Raw genomic sequence first — 20,136 nt, 5'->3', positions numbered from 1 at the left:
ACAGCGGCCAATTGCACTGACGTTTTCAGAACACGTGACGTCACGCCTCGGCGCGGGAGCGCGCGGACACGGAATTTAGCGGCAGTCAGTAGCGAGCCAGTGGGTGTGTTGGACCTTCCATCGAGCTACGGACCCCCTTGAAGATGTCTCCCGCGGTCGGAGACGAAACGTTGGGAATTGACACAGAATTCATCAACCGACCACGGCATAACAGCCCGGATAATTATAACGGACTTGAAACAGTTAGCATAATATCCTAGAAGGAGATGATCTCTGTACTGGGAACTGTACAGTTTCATTAGTAGCCCCCATCTCCAGATTCTGTCCAAACATGCGGGTAGTGAGAGGACAGAGTCGCTACAACTCACTTCCGCTACAGGAGTGGAGGGGAGGTGACGGCGACTGCGGTCCTTGTGGCGGACAGGCGCCGCGGCTGGAGACTTGGACGACTTGGACCGGGCACCCCCGACGGCGGCGTGGCCGGCACGGGGGGCGGCGCGTGCGGCGGCGGCCGGCGGACCTTCGCAGTCAGCAGGCGGCCACTTACATAAACGGGGAGCCGCGGCGAGCTCGCAGCCTCCGCATCCCACTGCAGTCAGTGCGGCGGACACGGCACACGCGAGCAGGTCGGCGGACGGCGACCATCCAGACAGCGCACAGGTAGGTGCCGGCGCCCGCCGGCTGGCTGGCTGGCTGGCTGCGCTCTGCGGCCCTCTCCAGCCGACAGCGACTCGGGCGCATTTTGTCTGCCTGCCACATGATGTAGAGCGTGTCATGAATCAACACCGTGATCCACATTTTCAGTAGTCTCCCGCTGTCAGCTACCTTCTGTCGTACACGGTGAATCATCCAAAACTAGTAGCACATTTATTTCGTTACTCGTTGAAGATGTTGAAACGAGGTTCACAGCATATGACTGTACACAGAGAGGAACGTATTTATTTATTTATTTATTCATTGCATGTGTATTCCACTGACCTCTTCGATCAAATGATATACTGAAACAGATATATTCTCTAACGAGACAACGAAGCTTTTAACGGTATTCGAAAGCTCTTGAAAAAAATAGTATACAGTGATAAAATGCTTCGGAGGGAATCCCATAGGGATCAGTTTTGGGTCCGCTCTTATTCCTGAGGCGTGTGAATGGCATTCCATTTAACATTCAACAAGCAGAATTGGTACTTTAAGTAGGCGATATTATTATAATACCAATCCCATTTGGGAGAAAGTCACAGAACAAAATCTTAATGATGTTTTTCAAATAATTATTAAATGGTTCTTTGAAAACGAAATCTCCCTATTTTGCCTTAAAAAAATCACTACATTCAGTTCTGTACAACACATAGAGTCTTGCCAAGCATAAACGAAGCATATGAGCAGGAGTCATAAGTAAGAATGCTCAAGGTTTTTGGGTGTACTGTACACACTGATGAGAGCTTGAACCGCAAGAAGGATATTACTGGGCTTCTCAAACAATTAAGTTCAGCTACTTCTGCTCTACGTATAATTGCTAGCCTTGGAAACAAAATAATCAATCTCATGACATATTTTCGCATTCCTACTGTGTTATATCTTTCAGCTAACATTCAGCAAGCAGAAACAATGCTTTGTACAGAAGATATCAGTATTATAGCGAATGCCATTACGGAGAAGGCAACAGAAGAGATTGTTTATTATGTTTTTCAACAAATTATTAAGCGTTTGCCTGACAATTGAGTCTCCTTAAATTATGGACAACATAATTCACTGTACTCAGTTTCTCGCAACAAACAGCGTCTAATCAGGAATTAACGAAACCCATGAACACGAATCACTAAATAAGCCAGAATGCTCCAAATTTTTGGATCTACATATTGATGAAAACTTTATCTGGAAGAAATATATTACTGAGCATAACAAACGATTAAGTTCATCTACTTTTTCTCTTCGTATTATTTCCAGTCTTGTAAACAAACGAATCAACACCATAGCAGGTATGGACAACACTAGTGGAAAAAAGACCTCTGTTATTTGTTATTAAAGTTGTCAGACGGTCAGAAAGGAGTTCAACGTGAAACAACAGTTTTTTTTTTTTCACTTGCCCAGTAACATAAAATTTCTGTCTGGTAGAAAAGCAAGTTTTAAATCTAAACTAAATAATTTCTCCTGGACAACAGTTTCTATTCCATGGACGAATTTTGAATTTGAATTTAAAAGCAAGTAGTATGTAAATTTAAAAAAAAGATTTAAAAAATAAAAAATTTAAAAATGTTCCAAGTGTAGTTGCATGAGCAGAGCTAAGAAATAATGTGTTTAATTATGTTAACACTGACTATGAATACATGTCCTGTAAACTGGCTCGTTCCACATCACTTCGATAAAAATATAGTTCAAATAATCCATGGGACGTGAAAATAATTAAATTATTATTATGTAAATTGAATGTGGAGTGGGAGAAAGGAAACGGAAGGAAGGGAACTAATGATATCAGATGCATCGAGACTTTAGGCGGAATCAGCAGCGACGAGTGAAAATATGTGCCGGGCCGGGAGTTGGATCCTACACACATTTTCACTCGTCGCTGCCGATTCCGCCTAAAGTCCCAACATGTCCAGACGAACAGACAGCAAGCGCTCCTATAATAAATTATTGTTGCTGTTGAAACCTCTCTCAAAAGTATCCGAGATAGGATCAGAAATCGAAAGGCATGCCGTTCGGAATCGTCTATAGATGTGTAAAGAACGCCAAGAGGTGCTCTCATAGCTGACTCCACCATATGCAGCAAGAAGACAAGCCAACGCTATTAAGATAAAACATGTTTCCTATTGGCCCTACTTTACACGGCATACACACAGAATCAGACGGTCTCCGTAGCCAAGTGAGTAGCGTCGTTGTCTTCGGTGCTGCAGGAGCTCGTTTCGATTGCCGGTACCTACTAGGATTTTTCTGTGTTAGTTGGGTCTGGAACGGTGCCACTCATCCTCGTTGGCCAGATGAGGAGCTGCTTGAATAAAGAAACAGCGGCATCAGCAGGATTTACCTGCTAGCAATAGCTCCTGCGGGGTTGGAGACATGCTGATCATAGATCGCTCCTCGTACTGCCTTGCAGGCAGTCGGCCAGTTGGGACAGGCCTAATGTCTGATCTGTGTGTGGTGTTTACGTTTAATCTAATCTGTGCCTGGTGTTTACGTGTAGATACAGAAACGGTAACGTGTCCTAACTTCTAGCGCAAATGAAGGGGGCTAGAGAAACTATTTCAAATGTGTGTACGTACGTTTAAATGACTAGCTTTTGTTGAAAAAGAAGACAATCAAAAGGCTTAATAGAACGACGGAGTCTGGCATGAAAGCTCCACTTAGCTATGTGAACACCAGAATAGGTAATATCGACCTTTCTGTTTTAGCTCATTTCCAGTACAGTTTTGCGATAAATTCCAACGTTGCAATTGCTGGCTAAAAGCGTCTGTTTCAATCAAAATAAAACGAAATGCTTTTGTATATACGCACGTACAACAATAACTCAGTAGAATATTTAAGTTGGTTGTAAACATAGTAATTTTGTCATGGTGTGTACAGCCGCTAAAAAGAGGTACAAGATATTTCAGGACTCATGTTACATACTTCTAGAGAGGACGCAGTGGATCAAGTTTTATACAGGAATTCATGTCGGGAAACGTCATCCAACGACGCTACAGAGAGTCCAAATTTAGGCGCCGACGCCTGTAAACATATTTATATACAGGGTGATTCCATGACGATCTTACAAATTTTAAAGGATGACGGAAATGAATAATGTGTCAATTTGAGATAAGGTCCCCGTTTCGGAAACGAACGAGTCGAAAGTTACAAGCGGAAATCATTGTGATACCTCTGACAGTGGAATACATTTACCGGTACTGTTTTTGCTAAGAATGTAGTACATCCAACTTTCATAGATGGCAATATGGACCAAGACAAAGAAAAATGACTAGTACACATATGCACAAAAATGCATGCCTGAGCCGCTTGGGGTAACCGCACGGTCTAGGGGCGCCTTGCCACGGTTTGCGCTTGAATCGCTTGCCGTCGGAGGTTCGAGTCCTCCCTTGGGCAAGTGTGTTTGTGTTGTCCTTAACGTAAGTTAGTTTAAGTAGTGTTAAGCTTAGGGACCGATGACCTCAGCAGTTTGGTCCCATAGGAACTTTCCACCACCACCATGCATACCTGGAAGGCCGCGAGTATTGTTCATCTTCGCTAGTGTGGAATACACCCCCTTTATTGAACAAGTGCTCATAGTTCTGCCATCTCTGAAAGTCGGATACCGTACATTCTTAGCAACAACAGTACCGGTAAATGTATCCCACTGTCAGAGGTACCGTATCAGAATGATTTTCGCTTGTAACTTTCGACTCGTTTGTTTCTGGAACAGGGACCTTTACATCACACTGATACATTTATCCGTCTCTGTCATCCTTGAAACTTTGCAACATCATCACGGAATCATCCTGTACATACACACGTTTACAGGCGCCGGCGCCTGTAACTTGGACGCTCTGTAAAGTCGCTGGATGACATGAGTCCCTATTTAAAACTTGATCTGCTGAGTCCCCTCTACAACCCTTATAAGTATGTAACATGAATTGTGACACACCCTACATATACGCTTCTACAGTGACACATTATGTGTCGTGAGTAGCGTCTTCAGTCTGATGTGAAGGTGTAGCTCTAAACACCCCTGGAAATTGTTTGTGGCCTGGTACCGCAGTGGACAGCTGAAAATGGTATGGTCTGTTTGCCTCTCAACACTACAGTCACGTATGAGTGAGTCAGTTACTTGTAGCCGATAGAAGAGTTAACTAGGTTAAAGATGCAACAAAATTACGCCCGCACCCCTCCCCCCTCCCTTGGTGTACTATCACATGCCGAAAATTTCGTATCGATAACTTGAACGGATCACGAAATAAAAGCGTTGCTAGTCTTACGTGATCCGCTATGTATTAGTCTACCGTCTACTTGTAGTAGCCTCATACAAATGGTGACTCACAACCTATTTCAACGCAGCCTGTGGCCAAGAATAATTCCACGGGCTATCGAAAATGGTTTCTTCACCGAAATATTTTATGTTAGTATGTGTGTATCCGCAAAATGTTTTATAAATAACACCATCTGCAGCTTTAGACATGTTTAACAACAATATTTACTGCAGCGTTATTCCATATTCAGGTGCAGGGCTATCAGTTACACATTATTTTGCACGACTGCGTACGTCACAGGTATGATATTTTTGTTGCTTTGTGTGTCAATGAGGTTAGGTGGCGAAATGTTCCCGAGAAACTTACACTGGGCAACGATATAACTTTTTTATTCAAACATGCAATAATGAAGGATAAATGTTTCGTCTGTAACCGATGGCATTGCTGAAAAATGTTTATCATTCAGTTTCATTTGGTACATTGAAATGGGTAGTACAGATACACGTGAAGACAATTATGGGAGTGTCACATGAATTTCCTAATACGAAAAACACCTAATGATTCAGTTCTTCGCTTCAGTGCACGAAATAATTGAGTTTCAGACTCAAAGGTTTTAACGTCAGAATACATGACCGATATCCATATTCCGTCACCTCCTTGTGAACGTATTACTAATAGAAAAGCAGAATAAACGACAAAGACCTGGTATGGAAACCCGAGCTACTGTAATGTATATTATGTAATATGTTTGAAAGTCCGTTCCAGGTCCGCCGCCGATGCGATAACAAAATTTAATCATAATGTTTTTTTTTCCTGTTACACTACTTTCCCGACTTTCACACAGCGTGTACGAAAGGCTCACGTTTGTTTGTGCTGTTAGTTCCGGTCAGTCAGTCTCTACAATGAGTCCACACTAATAGAAAGTCTAATCTGTTGCGCAGTGTTTGGTAACAGAACACAGACAACTCCTCAGTGATCCACATACCAATATGGCGTTGATTGAAATCTACCACGCCCCTACTCAATGATCAATTTGTTACACTTTCGGTTTTCGAGTCGAACGACGAAATGATTAGTACCGCTGATTTCGGTATGATATTGTGGATACAGCAATCAAAGCAATCACGTTGCCTTCAGTAATGTTTCTGCACCATTTGAAATGAGTTTGAGAGTGTATCATGTGACCCAAAAAAGTGTTATTGTATTTGGCCCTACGGGTAGTTCCAAAATTCAGTCTTAGTTAATTATATTTCAATTTCCGCAAAGCACAGCTTTTATTTTTTACGATCTTTCATATTACATGAATCTGGCGCCGTTCGTGAATAGTAGAATAAAGCAAACCTATAAAACAATCGGTAAGTGTGGAATAAAGGAAACTTAGAATGTGTAACTTTTCTATCAGACTTCTTGTTTGATCAACATGGCGTATTTTCTTTTACACTCGACGTTTCAGGCATAAATCCCCCAACTATAATGGAATTGTGACTTGTGCTTTTGAACTTCTTCTGCAAAGGTTTGTCTTCCGCAAAAGTGCAGATCAGTCACCAGAAAAGGTCTAGTGTGTCAAAAAATCCCATTTTTAATAGATCACACATCCCGCAATATGTAAACATTTCAGGTCGCAACAAGTAAACAATATTGTATTGTTGTCGAACTATAATAATCCTTACGTGGTTCAGTATCATCACCCAGCTGCTTTGAATGCAGTTCTTGGTCGTAAATATACATAGCAGTACGTTTGTGTTTTCAAAAGTAAACGCACAGAATAACTTAGTTTATATCATTAGCACAAACGAGGAGCAACGTTTCAAAACGCATAATGTCACAGGAAGTAAAATTTTCAGAAGCGAAAAACATACCGCAAAAATATTTGTTTATTTTTTTAAAATTTTGAACAAAATACTCAGACACATCTGTTGATAAAAATGTGTTTATTACACAGTAATTTTTTTATTTATTTTCAGAATGTGAAGACTTTTGTGAATTTGTTTCAGTTGGATTAAGTCGAGGAATAATTTTATTATTTGCATCTGAAATTTTATTCATTGTGAACTAACTGAAGTTTGTTGTATTGACATTTTGATTTCTTCTTCATTCGTCTTCTCGTTGCACAATTCCTCTCCAACTGTCGCACATCCACTCTCTATTATACACTCCGTCTTAACAAAAAAATGGTTCAAATGGCTCTGAGCACTATGGGACTTAACATTTGAGGTCATTAGTCCCCTAGAACTTAGAACTATATAAGCCTAACTAACCTAATGACATCACACACATCCATGCCCGAGGCAGGATTCGAACCTGCGACCGTAGCAGCAGTGTGGTTCCAGACTGAAGCGCCTAGAACCGCTCGGTCACACGGGCCGGATCCGTCTTAACAGAACAAAGTTTTTACATCTGACTTATGTATTTATGACAGTCATAATGAAAAAAAGAAACATACGCAACAATGCTCCAATGCCGAAATCGAATACCAATTAGTCAATCTCAGTCAGTGAAAAGGTTTCACTTCAGTCCACCAGTCTTACATTGTAGCCGATATTGCTCAATAAAACAAAAAACTGATGGTCTTCATGCAAGTTGGTTCAGTCATACTGGAGCACAAAATGCTATCTGTTGCATTTGCTAATTTTAAAGCTCCTATTGCAGGCGTGAAACGGGTTTTGACGGGATCTAATTGTAGGAGTATGTAGACCGGGTAAGAAAGTACACCATTTCATATCAATCTCAGTTTTATCCACCAATGTATATTACGCGCTTTGAAAAGTTTAACATTCTGTTAAGCAACGTCACCGGTGGTACCGTTGCAGGAAGCGAATCTGAGGGTCGACCAGCTGCACCGCCCTGGTTTCAAACCTTGCCCCTGAGAAAGCAGAGTTCAAGGTCCTCGCAGAAACTCCCGTCTCTCAGCCGTTTTAAGAGCCCATTGGCAAGCGCTATGCCAGTATGAGATCTTCCACACCCTCGTGTCATAAAGGAAGACACCGCAATGCCTAGGAAGGACTGTAGTAGCCTACAACCTCGCCAAAGATCCTTGTTACCAATATTCGTTTGGTCACAAGTCACACCTCACTTATGCTATGCAGGTACAGGCTTGGTGTGCTGTATGGGAAAATATTAGGATGGTAATCAACATTTTGAGACACGTGTATGATCAGTTACTTTCACTTGTAAACAGCAGTAAATGAAAGCATTGATCAAGACAAACTAGAATTTTTCCGTTTACTTGTGTCCACAGTCCTGCAATCTCTATACGAGTGTATAAAAACTGAGCCTGCGTATGATTGTGTCCGCAGAAGTCGTCAGTCGATTGACCTCAAATTTTGACACAACGTCGCGTTTTAATGTGCACGTCTTATTATATACCTACTGAAGCTCCATGTCGTATGCAAAAATGTATGAAAAAAATATGGTGGGGTTAAGATGTTAGCAAAAATCTCATGCTTGTGTGTTCAAAACCTTAAATCTCACCGACTGCTTTGAAATTTTGAAACAACACTTCATGCGAATACTCGCGTGTTTTATATATACCTCTTATTTAATATATGTAATGTATAAAAAATATTTGATACATAAAAGGGAAATTATGTTACTATGAATCTTAAAAAGTACTTGACCGATTCACTTCAAATTTTTACACGTTATCTTAATAAAAATTATATATATATAATGTGTGTGTAATCAGTTTATATATATATATATATATATATATATATATATATATATATATATATATGTGTGTGTGTGTGTGTGTGTGTGTGTGTGTGTGTGTGTAACCAGTTATATATATATATATATATATATATATATATATATATATATATATATAATCTCCAGACGTTTATTAGAGTAACGCATCAAATTTTTTAACTGATGATTACACACACATACACACGCACACAGTATATACATATATTGAAACGTTGTTAGCAAAACTCTAGTAAATTCTTTAAGATTTACTTCAAATTTTAAACGATACTGCATTAAACAGTCAGGCACACATTGACTATATAACTGTCGAAACAACAATCTACAGGTTTTCTGTTAAAAGCTACTGCTGCGCTCTGCTGTAAAAATGTGCTGTTACTGTAAAGTTTCCTTTGTTGCAGGCAGTCATAACTACGATAGTGGATCACTTCAACCATTAGACAAATTGTTACTCCCACATACACTGTTTCCCATTATATATTAAACATAAATTTTACACACTATAATGCACTGCTTTGTTGTCTTATTCGTGGACAATAGGAAAGTTTCGTTTTTGGCTTATCGGCTTATTATTAGAATGCCACTATAGAATCTGAATTTACATTGTCAATACACAAGTCTCGTGGTAAGAGGAGTGGGGGAGGGGGGGAGGGGGGAGAGATGGAGTAAACGCACACAGAGAGCGGAAAGGACAAGATGGGCAGAGGGATGGAACTCAAGGAGATGGAGAGAGAGCGTGTAGGAGGAGATGGATGGTGATAGGGGGAGGAGGTAATGGTCAGGGAGAGGGGAAGGTGGAGACGGGCCTGAACTATTAAGTGACAGAAGTAATTTGAAGATAAAGCCTTTAGCGAGAGAACGTGACCGCAGTATGCGCGCGACTGCACACTTGTAGAGGGCAGGGTGCGGGGCCATCGCTCTCGTCGCCTTTTACCGCCGGGAAAGATCCCTGGCACACATTTTGACAGCAGGCTGAGAGCACCTGAGGCCGTGTTGAGGGGACTGCAAAAGGAAAAAGCCCCGCCCCCCTATCCGGGATCAAATCGAGACGTCCACGGCTGAAGCCTAGCGCTCTATCCGCTAGGCTACCATGGTCCCCAAGTGATAGCTAGAACAACACAAGTCGCTTAAAAACCAAATTTAGGAATAAATTCCGTTCTCAGTCTGTTCGTATAAAAGCAAAGTTATTGTTTTAAAAAATTAAATCTCATCCTACCTCACTATGAAGGGCGTTAATGTATAAATATCGTTCCTTTTACAACTCTGTCCCTGTGTCTGCCATGTCTGCATATCCCGTATGATGCATATCTGTATTGTGGACGATGTGTGTAGCGTATATATATTGATGGAGCCGTTAGCATGAGGCAGAAACAAGTAGCGTGTAACTTCAAAATATTTGAAAAGCTATTAACAAAACTCAAAATACAGAAGAATTTTTAATATCTATGGAATAGTACGCCCGTTCTTGGAGTAACATAGGCATATTAATAACCTGAATACAAATTATTACTTTTTAGCTTAATGACATTCAAAGCAGGATACTTATCTCATTATACACATTGTTCCCAGTCATATACACATCGGTTGCATTGAAAGAATTGCCTTATACAATAAACTGATTTTTCCGTCGGTGCTTGGCAGAACATGATTAAAATATTAAAAAAACGGTTCCTAACTTCCTAATGTTCTGCAAAATTACGTTTATTCGGTCACTAATCGGCTTTCGGCTTCTTGGGCAATATTCAGGTGACTAAAGTCGCAAACATAGGTAAAATAACTTGCGGCTTACAATGATAATGTTTACACAGAAGATGCAAAAATGATGATATGTGAGGTGTTTATATAGGAAAGTATAACATTGTTTTTGTCACACAGAAATAATTACATGAACTAAAAAAAGGAAAGTTTTTGCAGGGACACGTTTAAGAACTGATGAAAAACAATTTTTAATTTGTAATTTCAATCTGTTATTTGTAAATAAAATTTAATTAAAAAGAAGGGAAAAAGGAAACAGTTTGATCATTTCATAGTAAGCTGGTATTCTCTTTCATATGTTTCTTGATTTCCATCAGGGACATATTTTTATTTTTCTTTACAGAATATAGTACTTCACGTTCTACATCACATGAGTGGTCTCGGATATTAGATGGTGGGCGAAGGTTTAATGTTTCTTTCTTTCTTAATCTTTGGATTCTCTCATGTTCAGATAATCTAACTGCCACAGCTCCACCTGACTGACCAATATACACATTTCCATAGTGCTTGCAAGTGATTTTGTATAGACTACTCAGTTCCAAAGGTTACATTTCATCTTTACTATTAAATAAAAATTTAGATAGGCTGTTGTTATTGTAAACAGCAGGTCTGTAGTTGCAATACTTGAACGTTTTATCGAGGTTACCAAAAATTTTGCAAGTAGGGAAGCTGCACCAATTTTTGTAAGTACTGGCTAGTTCCTGTTGGTCAGCATACAGTAGTGGTATAATTTTACTTTTTTTTTTTTTTTGCAGTATATTATCCATCAGGGCAGAGCTGTAGCCATTACTGGAAGCGATATGTTTGATGGTCTGTAGTTCTGTTTGAAAGGGAGAGTCAGATAATGGACCAGATATTGTCTTATATTTCTTTTAAAAGTTTTTTTTTTCCTTTTCCCTTAATACATAAAAGCAAGCAAAGAGTTTCGAAGGAGTATGACCACACAGTTTCGAGCCCAAGATGCTCGTAACGCAGATGAGAGAAGATAATTTATTTTCAGTTGCTTTTGTTACTGGCAAATGTAGCTTCAAGAAACAGTTCCTATATTATACCTAAGTCAATCTGAACCTAATATTTTTCGCAGGAGCGCCAGCTCAGCACGGTGTACCACAGAGCTTGTGGAAGACAAGTTTGGAAGAGTGGGAGAGAAATATGGGCAGAGAAACCTGTTTTCTTCTGATGGTACACATAGAAAAGAATTGCCTCCGAAAGTTATGGGCCCTGGTTCGGGTCCCTATGCGGCACTTAGTTTTAAACTGTCTCAAATATTCATTATAGCGTACACTCCACTGTACAGAAATTGTTTCAAGCTGCTGATGACACTGTATCTTCAGTTTTATGAATAACATGGCGTTACATAGAGCACGCATGAAGCTCCCTCTGCAGTTTGTCGTTTAAATGTGATAGACTCCTTTCAATGTGCTACGAGAATCAGAGGTAATAGTTAGTTTGCTCCAGGGATTCAAATGTACGGTGCATGTCAATCCTTTCCCGTATCAGAAGGAAGACACACAGTCCAACAAACAAAAAAATAAATGATTTTTTACTATTTGATAGTGATAGAGTGGTTGTGCAAAGCCGACCGTGTGACCGAGCGGTTCTAGGCGCTTCATTCTGGAACCGCGCGACCGCTACGGTCGCAGGTTCGAATCCTGCCTCGGGCATGGATGTATGTGATGTCCTTAGGTTAGTTAGGTTTAAGTAGTTCTAAGTTCTAGGGGAATGATGACCTCAGCTGTTAAGTCCCATAGTGCTCAGAGCCATTTGAATCTTTTTTATTGATAAGAGAAATATAGTTAGTTACAGAGGTAAGTTTTCATTTCTCATGTTGGTACTCTATTTGCTACGGGTATATTTATCGACTGTTGCTTTTGTTTTGAAATTGTTCATTAGTTTACGTAATCGAATTATCAACTGTGTGACTCTTTGTCCAGTTCATAAATGCTGAATACACCGATATTGTTTGTGTATGGGCTTCGAAACGCTGCTACTGCTTGTTGATAGTGCGGTAGACGGCTTCCTAACCACAGGGGTTTCCTAACCACAGAGTACCAGATTCGAGAGTGTTTACCCATGTTTTCACTACACATAATCTAAATCTAGAGTTCACTGGATGGCGGTCGGATTCCCGGACAAGGCTGCTGTAAATATTTTTTGCCTATAGGATGGCTGATAGACTGAGTCTACAAAGAAAAAGTAGACACAAGAGACTAGTTGATCGTTCGGGTAACGTATAGAAGAGCGCCTGGTTGCTTTGTCAAGAGACTTCGAAAGTACGTTGAAGTTGGAAGTGGAACTTATGAAATTGGGCAAATTATTGATGCTCGTGTGGTGGGTGATCCGTGACCAAGGCAACCGACGAGGTGCCTTATCGAAGATTTATATCACATGCAGTGAAACCTAAGTCATCACGCGGAAGGAAATAGTGTTGAGTGATCGTGGCACACGGTCATTGAAGCTGGTGAACAGCCCCTCATTTCCCGGAACGAGCGTAAAAAACAGCCTGAAAACCGCCTCAAGCTGGCCGGCTACTACCCAACGGTCATCAGCTTCCCCCCCCCCCCCCCTATCCCCCCCCCCCCCCCCCACACACACACACCCGCGAGGATTTGATCCTTGTCTTGTTTACTTCCGCAAACAGCTCATTTGATATGTCAGACTATCACTGGTTAAGGCATTACATCTCTGCATGCTTCTTTTTATGTAGGGCCAAAAGGCAAAACAGTAGGTCCGGCTGGTAGGCATTAAAGAACTTCCCACTCCTAGTCGTGTTTCATCTCTCCGCAGTCCTGTTTCATTTACTTTCTTATTTGTTATATATCCACCCAGTTAAAAAATTGTTCAACTGGCTCTGAGCACTATGGGACTTAATAATTGAGGTCATCAGTCCCCTAGAACTTAGAACTACTTGAACCTAACTAACCTAAGGACATCACACACATCCATGCCCGAGGCAGGATTCTAACCTGCGACTGTAGCGGTCGCGCGGTTCCAGACTGAAGCGCCTAGAACCGCTCGCCCACTTCGGCCGGCTCCACCCCAGTCTTGGCTGGCATTGTCAACCGTCTCAAAGTTCACAATGAAGGAAAAGCTGCCGTCAGATTTACGTACTCGCCGGAGGTTCAGCAAATATGTGAACATGAGCACCTTGCGTGCTGCCCATCGCACGAGTTGCTGCACGTCGCGGTGCGTTGCCATTGTGCGGGAACAATGCCACAGGTGTCGTCCCCGTTACCGGCACGACACGAGAGCCTACCACAAACAACACTGCAGGACAGCGCTTGGCGCCGGCCAGTCCATTCCAGGGCGTAAAACCTGTTTCCTGTTTTAATCGAAGGCCACATCGCATGTTAGCTCGCACAGGTTTACGAGAAATAATGACCGAGCGATGACCTGCCCTCAGAACGCTAAACTAATGTGTGCCCTAGCACATCTGCGTCCGTGAGGCCGTCATCAACTACTAGCGCTCGAAGACTAATGAAAACCAACGCAAAGAGGTGGGGTCTCAAACTAGGAGGAGCTATATCAACAAGTCCCATTCCTTCAACTTGCGGCCTCCCAGTGCTGTTCGTGTCGTACAGCACATAACATTTCTCAAGACTATCGACAGCAGCTACCTCAACCTACATCTCCTCGGCTACAGCTAAATTCAAACTGCTGTACCGGACAGGGAGTACGCGTGCGGGTGATTTAAAGTGAAATGACCACATAAAATTAATCACTGCAAAGACAGACGACAGCAATTGTCCATCCACGAAGAACGCAGCTTACAAAGTCCTCGTTTTACCGGGGACCTCTCAACCCCCACCCCCACCCTCTCTCTCTCTCTCTCTCCCCCTTCTTTTACATATGGCCTGTCACGAAGTGCTCTCTTCTGTAAACCTCAAGTAGCAATTGCGCCCTACAGTTTTTATCTTCTACAACTCCCCCTAGTACCATATGAGTTATTCCGCGATTTCTTAACACAGGTCCTGTCATCCTGTCGCCTCTTCTTGTCATTGATCTCTATACTTTCCTTTCTTCGCCGATTCTGTGGAGAACATCTTCATTTTTTATCAGTCCACCTGATTTTCAACACTCTTCTGTAGCACCACATCACAAATGCTTCGATTCTCTTCTTTTTCGGTTTTCTCGCCGTCCATGATTCACTACCATACAGTGCTGTGCATCAAACTTACATTCTCAAAAATTTTCTCCTCGTATTAAGGCTGGTGTTTGATACTAGCAGACTGTATAATTATTCTCATTACTCGCTATATTCTTCTTGTCACTGATCTCTATAAGTTCCTTCCTTTGCCGATTCTGTGGAGAACATCTTCATTTTTTATCAGTCCACCTGATTTTCAACACTCTTCTGTAGCACTTCGTCACAAATGCTTCGATTCTCTTCTTTTTCGGTTTTCTCGCCGTCCATGATTCACTACCATACAGTGCTGTGCATCAAACTTACATTCTCAAAAATTTTCTCCTAGTATTAAGGCTGATGTTTGATACTAGCAGACTGTACAATTATTCTCATTACTGTGGTGTCACCGCCAGACACCACACTTGATAGGTGGTAGCCTTTAAATCGGCCGCGGTCCGCTAGTATACGTCGGACCCGCGTGTCGCCACTATCAGTGATTGCAGACCGAGCGCCGCCACACGGCAGGTCTAGTCTAGAGAGACTCCCGAGCACTCGGCCCAGTTGTACAGCTGACTTTGCTAGCGATGGTTCACTGTCTACATACGCTCTCATTTGTAGAGACGACAGTTTAGCATAGCCTTCAGCTATGTCATTTGCTACGGCCTAGCAAGGCGCCATATTTAGTTACTATATATCCTGAACAGATAATGTTGTGAATCATGTACCGTCAAGAGCGACGTTCATCATTAATGGATTAAAGTTCAGTATCAAACTAGCTACTTCCGCTTTCTGAATTCCAATTCCTTGTCATGTTCCAGCCCTTACGTCAGTATAGTTCTTCCCTCCTCACGCCAGCCTGCGTGAGCTAAAACGCGTGCATTTCGACCTCCTCTAGTAACACGGTGTTGGCTCTTCTGCCAACACTACAATTACTCGCTATATTACCTTCACGATATTACTTGGTACATATAAGCTACACCTTCCATTTTACCGGCAATTACGTTTTCTTTGTCTGTGTATGATCCGTTCTCCAGTCTGATGAATATCAATACCTAGTTCACTTCAGTGAAATCCTTAGTATAAAACTCCTCAGCGTCGCAGTCAACTTACGTACTGGGTTTAGAAATGTCGATAGCTAAATACTTGGTCACCAGACCGCCGCATTGGCGACAGCATATGAGCCACAACTGGTTAGTAGTGCCTCACTATTCCGTAATAGCGGTGCGTGTGCTGGTTCCTTCAATATCAAAAAGTGGAAGCCTGCTGCAGTTAGTACCAGGCACTGCCGAAAAATAACTGCGCCATACAAAGGTTCTTCCTCTGTTAGTGGAAGAAATTCGTTTTCCTGTATTAGTATAAGAATGGCTCTTATCCTGACCGACACTTGTTTGGGCGGTGTGACAGCTTCAGTGGCGTTCTTAAGGCGGGGTGCGGTACTCCGGTCGCAATACGCGTCAGCAACGACAGTGCTACTACTAATGAACTGGCCGTGGCGAATTAGTATATGTAGACGTAAAAATGCTGCTTTATTAGGTTGTGCATCTCAAGCATTTTCTAGAAGTCGAGGTTCAAAGTTTAACTCGCCTGTTGAACACCATACGAGAGAGCCAGCCGACGAACATCGCCGTAAACGAACCGTTAAAAGAGACAGACTAGAAGCTGAACGTACTGCAATCGACTCAAGTCACTTTTTTTCTTATCTTCCATGAAACAATTGTATCGCTACAACGGATCACTTTTCTTCGGAAAGCAACAGTAATAATAAAGTAAACCATACGATTATGCGTTGTATTTCGCACTCTACATAGAACAAGCGAAAGAACTTGCTCCTCTTCTAGCTGCAATGTTGCCTTGGTCGCAGGAGGAGTGATGCGTTCCCAGTGGTTGGAAAAATACGCGGATCATTCCCGTTTTCAAGAAGGTTCGTCGAACAGACACACACAGCCCTGTATCAGTGACATTGGTCTGCTGTAGAATTTTGGATTTATGTTCGTGTGTTATGACATTCTTGAGGACCGAAAACCTCCTCACTACAAATCAACATCGGTTCCGAAAACAACAATCATGTGAAACCCAGCTTCCTCTCTGTCCCGAAAAGGAGTAAATACCGGCCTCAAGGTTGATGCTGTGTTCCTTGACATCTAGAATGCATTCGGTACAGTTCCGCGCTACCGGCTAACGAACAAAATAACGAGCGTACAAAAAATCAGATCAGATGTGTGGGTGGACTGAAGAGTTTCTACCAAAGATAATACAACATGGCATTCCTAACCGAGAGAAATCTTGAGATGTAAATGTAAGTACGGGCGTACATCAAAGAAATATTATTAGATCATTAATTTCCACAATATACATACGACCTGGTGGATAACGTCCGAAATTCCATAAGACTTTTGGTGGACGATAATGTTATACAAAGACAAGTCGCAACGCTAGTTTTATGGAAATGCAAGAGGACCACCAGAGGATCAGAGGTTGGTGCACGGATTGGCAGTTAACCATTAACATAAAGAACTGTATTGCAGATCACTAGGCGGAAAAAATCTATTATTGTGAGATCACATATTTGCAGAACAATCACTGAAAGGAACAGTCACTGAAAACTGTAAAATCCGTTAAATGTCTAGGAGTCATTTGAAGTGACATGGCCACATAAAACTAATCACAGATATGACAGATAGCAGACTGAAAATCATTAGAAGTATCTTTAGGAAGTGTAGTCCATTCAAGAATAAGGTGGCTTACACAACCCTTATTCGACCAATACGTGCAAATTGCTCGTTAGTCTGAGGTCCATACCAGATTGGATAGAAGGAAGCAGTAGATAAGATGCAAAGAAGAACAACGCTTTCTGTCACAGGTTCGTTCAGTAAGCGCGAAAGCATTACGAAGATGGTCACCCAGCTCCATTGCCATACGCTACAAGAGAGGCGTTGTGCACCACTGTTGTCTCTCCAGAGACAACATTGCGGTTACAGTTAGTCTGCAAAAACCAATTATAGATGTTGTCCACAGGTGTGTCGCGTATACGTCAACTAAGGCCTGAAGATGGTGCACTGAAGCACACAATAAATGACATCATAAGGACGGCTGTAGATGTTTCATTTTCTTACGTAAGTGAACGGCCGAAGTCCCCCAGACCTCCAATCACAAAGATGGACATACAGTGGAAACTCGATTAACCGTCATCTTCGGGGCCGTGGTCGTGACGGATGAGCGAATAGACGGATAACAGAAACACTGTATTCCTCCAAAACATAACCTCAATCAATTATTTTATGTATAGACACATATCTCTCTCACAGTAATATAATAATATTTCGGAGCGAACAAATTAAACACGATTGTAATAGCAAATAAAACTATTTATTACATGATAAAAACATCCGTACAGTAGCTACAAAAGTTGCAAAATACGTAATGTACAGTACAGTACTGTACTATAAACTTGCAGGTGAAATAGTTTATCTAGCTTGGAAATAGTCAGTCAATTTCTTCTGCATTTTGATGTTCGAGCTTTCACCGCGGCAATATTTCGTATTTTTCGGAGCAGTAGTGCCTGGGTTGCATTAGCTTCTTGTTGACTTTCAAACCATTCTATACGCTTGGACAGCATTGTTTCGGGCTCTGAATGGCTAATAGTTTGTTTTTCTTCATGGTCTGAACACTCGTCTTCATCAGCTCCTTCTTCTTCTTCTTTGGTGGCACTTACGCTGGCAACAGTTTCGTCATCACTCAAAATTTGAAAACCCCCGTCCACTTTGTCACACACTAACCACTCTGATACTTCTTCTGACGTCAAATTTGTGCTGATTTGTAAATTATTGCACAAATTGACCATCTCGTCAACTGTCACACACTCAGGTTCCTCCGATTCTTCACCTCTACGTTGAGGCCAAAGTTTATTCGAGCCGTTCTTGAGATTTGACACTGACAAATCACTCCATGCTCTGGCAACATTGAAAATGGCATCTTTAATACTGTAAGACCTCCAAAACTGTTTTACAGATGTTGATTCATCAAATGAGAGCAAACTTTCGATAAATATTTTTCTGTAACGACGTTTCATGTTTTCGATGATTTCCTGATCCATGGGCTGTATAAGTGAAGTTGTGTTCGCTGGAAGGAAGAGACATGTTATGTTGCCGTCATCACTTTTCATTTCACAAGTAGGGTGCGTTGGGGCATTGTCCAATAGCAATAGCGCTTTCTGTGGCAACTTTTTTTCAGCCAAATGTGCTCTAACTTGAGGTGCAAATTGTTTGTGAAACCAGTCAGAAAAAATTGATTGATCCATCCAAGCACTCCTCTGGGCGTAGTATTGTGCAGGGAGAGCATTCAAATTCAAATTCTTGAATGCACGAGGTTTTCTTGATTTCCCAATCACAAGTAGGGGTAGCCTATGATTGCCGGTCGCATTTGCGCAAACCAGAGCAGTGATGCGATCTTTTTGTGCTTTGAAACCTGGAGCAGCTTTTTCAGAGAGTGATGATAATGTCTTTTGTGGTAAAGCCTTCCAATGAAGCCTAGTTTCATCACAATTGTAAACTTGCTCCCTGACAAGATTCAATTCAGCCATTTTTTCTTTAAATTGTTCCCGGAACTCAGCAATTACAGAGCTATCCGCGCTGAGTTTTTCTCCACTGATATCAGGTTGGCGAATGCCATGACGAAATTTAAACTTCTCGAGGCATCCGATACTTGCTTTAAAAGACGAGTCACCATCAAATTTGTTGGTCATTTCAACAGCCTTGGCCATTATTATAAGCCCTGAAAGTGGAATCCCCTGACTTCTTGCTTGTATAAACCATCGGTACATTGCAGTGTCCAATTCATCATATTTTGCAGGTTTCGTTGTCTTTCTTGTTCGCACACCTCCATCCATGCTCTGCATTGTTGACACATGTTGTTCTATTTTATCACCATCACCTTTTATATCGTTAACTGTTGTTCTTCCAATACCATAAATCAGCGCTACACTTGCCGCAGCTTCGCCCTTTCTTAAGCGTTTTATAATTTCAAGTTTTTGATTAAGTCCTAAAACAACACGTTTACGTTTTTCAGACATTTTATCAAGTCACTATATCACAGACACCTGCACTAAATACGATAGTGTAAAATATTAGTCAATAAAGCTTATTCAAGTGGAAAAGACGTAACGCGGCACAGCCCGCTAGATACACTGCGACAATTACAGTCTTCTCACCACAACTGGAAACCGATGCAGTGGTGATTCTTGACTCACAAGTAAGACAAAGACAAGAAAAGGGGGAGATGTGTTAGCACGTCAACTGAAGGTTATATTTTATTTACCATTCTACGGCGGGCAGGTACAGTCACTTCCCACTAAAATAGAGTAAATAAACAAAGCAAACGCGTCACTGCACCTAAAAACATTCTGTTATTACAGTATTATTATGCTGTTACAGCAGTGACGGTTAACAGAAACTGACGGTTTAAAGAGTGACGGTTAATCGAGTTTTTACTTGTACAGATACTTAGTAAGGATCCCAGACTTGCGAACAATAATATTCAAGAATCAGTGGGACAAGTGTTCCTTCTTTGGTGGATGAATTACACTTCCTTACCATTCTCCCAAAGAATCTAAGATTA

General features: G+C 41.5%; 1 protein-coding gene across 2 annotated transcripts in view; it reads left to right on the top strand.

Annotated features, from left to right (window-relative positions):
• The first annotated feature begins 524 nt into the window (after positions 1 to 524).
• Positions 525 to 20,136, top strand: part of LOC124789318 (monocarboxylate transporter 7-like) — a 146,333-nt gene continuing 126,721 nt past the window's right edge. For both annotated transcript variants that reach the window (XM_047256634.1, XM_047256633.1), the window contains exon 1: positions 525 to 660. The gene's annotated coding sequence lies outside the window, so the exon portion shown is untranslated. The remainder of the gene's footprint in view (positions 661 to 20,136) is intronic.

Source organism: Schistocerca piceifrons, chromosome 3 (genome assembly GCF_021461385.2).
Source record: "Schistocerca piceifrons isolate TAMUIC-IGC-003096 chromosome 3, iqSchPice1.1, whole genome shotgun sequence".
Lineage (NCBI taxonomy): Eukaryota > Metazoa > Arthropoda > Insecta > Orthoptera > Acrididae > Schistocerca > Schistocerca piceifrons.
Note: the sequence above shows the minus strand (reverse complement) of the source record. Positions and strands in the feature narration are given on the sequence as shown.